Genomic DNA, 3496 nt, shown 5'->3' on the forward strand with positions numbered 1-3496 from the left:
GGACATAGATCCCTTAAAAAGTTTAAGTTCAGATGGAAAAAATACAAGAGCCCTGCCTCCATAAAGAGAAGCCAGACCAACCTGTGTGACTTTCAGAAGTGTCAGAGTCTGAAGGTGGTGGCATTAAACCCAGAGGTCTGTTTGATACCCCACCTTGTTGCCTACATCAAACTCAGAAATCAGTGGTGTGTTTGCTTTTCCAGACTATCTACATGAGCAATAACATTGGTTGGCCTGGGCAGTGACCAAGTCCTCTAGAATAGGTGAAGAACCCCTCAAAACTACAGGCTTTAGAGCTAGGTGGAGAAAACCATGACTTGAGGAACACAGGATACAGAGAGTGGAATCTTCTAGCTGCCAGAGTGATGATAAGCTTAGGATGGACACCACTGATGGCAAAGTCTTTTTCATTCATTTTAAGTTATTTTATATATCAGGAATTGGTCTTTTATATATTTCATTAGGTTTAGTCATGAGATTTTATTTTATAGCTTAGCAACAATGGGATGTTCATTCAGGAGGGTCTATTAGTAGTGAATTCTTTCAATGTTTTTTAAACTATCTCTCAGCCATTTGGAAATATGATTTTACAGTTTTCTGGTTACATTGTTTTTTGGTAAGTTTTAAAAATTCTCATTTTCATGTGTTAAATCATGAAAAGAATGTGATGACCAACTTAATCCTTTAGATAGAAACAACTACTTAAACACATCCAAGAATCAAGTTTGAGACACATATTTAACATTGGTTAGGGTCAATTTATTTACTCCCCACCTCCAATTTAAGTCCTCAGTATTGTCTTTAATCTGTATCTCTGCTGTGGTTCAAAGCCCAACCAATACACAGTGTCCTCAATTTGAAAGTGCTATAAAACAAAAAAAACAAAAATGAATAAATAAAAGCTCTCAGCAGTGGTATTCTCTAAATGAGCAATGGTTCAGTATGGGCTTAACCATTTAAAATTGAATTCACTCTTCTTACTGTATCCTAGATGTGAGATTTTGGCATTTTTAGGAGATGTTATTTGAAGAATTCTATCAGATTTACATATTTCATAGACAAGCAATTTTATGATTGTGAATGTGCTTTATTGACAGATATAAAGATATTATATAGTATTTTGTCAAATGCAGTACCCTACCCACCAGCAGATGCATATTTTCCTAATATATGCTTGATATTTCTTTATTATGGAGTTTTCTATAATACAAGACTGTGAGATTTTTTTTACTGTCTAGAAATTTAATTTCTAATAACAAATAATTTGCTTTATTTTTTATCATCCATTTGATTTATTTTATTATGTTCCAGTTTTGTATAAAGTCCTTAGAATGTAAAGTTGTATGGTACATTACATAAAATAAAGAAAATTTTTTTGTTTATTTTGGTTTAAAAATCTGCAATAGATATTTATAATAATATCACTTGATTTCAAGAGCTTCCCTTTGTGTTTCTATTGAAAATCTCCTTTCACTGACTTTTTCCTAGTGCATGAACCATGATTTATTCATGACATATAACTAAATGATAGTATATATTAAACTTATCAGGAAAAAGAATATAATATTTTTATAGTTATTCCTTTATCAACAAACATACATTGAAAATTCAGGGGGAAACTTCCAATGATCTCATATGTCTATTTTGTTGTAGATCTCTACTTATTAGCAAAGTTCTATTAGCCTTAACTGTGAATTCAAAGTAATTTAGTGTTAATTTTCTTTCTGTATTGGTTATGATTATTTTGTAAAAAAGTAAATTAATATATTACACATAAGGTATTCAATTTATCTTACCACACTTATACAAAACTATTGTTAATTATATACACCTAAAATCTATAATGTCCATGTGGATGTAACATTTTGGAACAGTAACTTTCTCATAACCCCTTGCATTTTCTGATTTCTCAGGATGTAAACAATAAGATTTAGCAAGGGAGTGATAACAGTGTAAAATATAGCACTGGTTTTATGGCTTGCAAAACTACTGAATGGCCAAACATAGATACAGACAGAGGGTCCAAAGTCCACAGTGCCCACAACAATGTGAGCAGACAATGGGAGACAGACTTGGAGAGCCCTCTGGATGGTCTTTGCTGGACAGTGCTTAGAATGACAGTGTAAGAGATAAGCAACATGACGAAAGAGATAAAAGAAAGTAACCCACTGTCAGCAATGACAAACAACCCCAGGGTATACGTTTCAACACAAGCAAGCCTGATCACTAGTGGAAGGTCACAATATATGCTGTCTATGACATTGTAGCTACAGAAGTGCAAGTCCACTGTTAATATCTGGCTCATGGTGTATATAAAACCAGTTGTTCAGGAGGGTAACACTAACCCAGTGAGCAATCTGTGGCTCATAATGGTTCTATAGTGTAGGGGTTTACATATAGCTACATATCTGTCAAAAGGCATGACTATCGAAAGAGTCATCTCAGAACCCCCAAGGAAGTGACTGAAAAACATTTGGGCCATGCAGCCCCATACGGAGATGGTCTTGTGTTCCAAATCTAGAATCATCCTGGGTGTTGTGGCAGTGGATAGGCACATGTCCAAAAAGGAAAGGTTTCCAAGGAGGAAGTACACTAGAGAATGAAGGGTGGAAGTAAATGTCACTGTGAGCATAATGAGAATGCTTCCTACCATGGTAGCACTGTAGATCCAGGAAAATGTCACAAAGAAGAAAATTTGAAGTTCCTATTGTTCAGAAAATCCCAATAAAATAAACTCAGTCACAACAGATCCACTTTTATGATCCATTTACTCAAAGCAGAAGGGTTCCAGAAGTTCTTTATATACAAAATAGATATTAAAAGTCAGCCACAGCTAGCTCTAGCATTCTTTTATATTATTTGTTAATAATAATAATAATAATAATAATAATAATAACTGATGATATCAGAGCTTGCAATTTTAAGCATATAAACACATAACTATTTAATTTTGGGGGGGGTTGCTGGGAATTGAATTCAGGACCTCACTCTTGCCAAGTAGGTGCTCCACCATTGAGCTATATCCCCAGCCCTGTATTTACAATTTGACATTGTTTATCTATTATTTTAAAACAATATTTCTACATATAGCAATTGAAAGCATTTAATAGTGGAAATTCTACTTTGAATTGCTTTCTTCTATCAGAAGATTCAGGTGATCTTGGCTTTGTAGTAATTTGTTCACATAGACTACATAGTAATTAATTACTGTTAATTTTATGTCTTCTTATACTCATCAGTACCTGTCACTCCTTGAGATAATGTTATCCCAGTTTCTAAGGAATGTAGGATCATGAAAATATTTGTTATGGTTTGTGTCTTGTTGTCCACCAAAGCCTCGTGCAGTCATGGAGTGGGCTTTTAGAGTTTATGATTGATCCACAATCCAATGCTGGGATTATAGGTTTGAGTGCTACACCTGCCTTGGGTGGATAGTTTGTATATGTAAGGGAGAGAAAGAGGCTGCTTGCTGCCACTCCTTCCTTTTGTTCTTGCT

General features: G+C 34.4%; 1 pseudogene; it reads right to left on the minus strand.

Annotated features, from left to right (window-relative positions):
• Positions 1-1838: 1838 nt before the first annotated feature.
• Positions 1839-2767, minus strand: LOC102020058 (annotated as a pseudogene).
• Positions 2768-3496: the final 729 nt, after the last annotated feature.

The sequence above is a fragment of the Chinchilla lanigera genome, unplaced genomic scaffold (assembly GCF_000276665.1).
Source record: "Chinchilla lanigera isolate Chin_1 unplaced genomic scaffold, ChiLan1.0 scaffold00149, whole genome shotgun sequence".
Taxonomy (NCBI): Eukaryota; Metazoa; Chordata; class Mammalia; order Rodentia; family Chinchillidae; genus Chinchilla; species Chinchilla lanigera.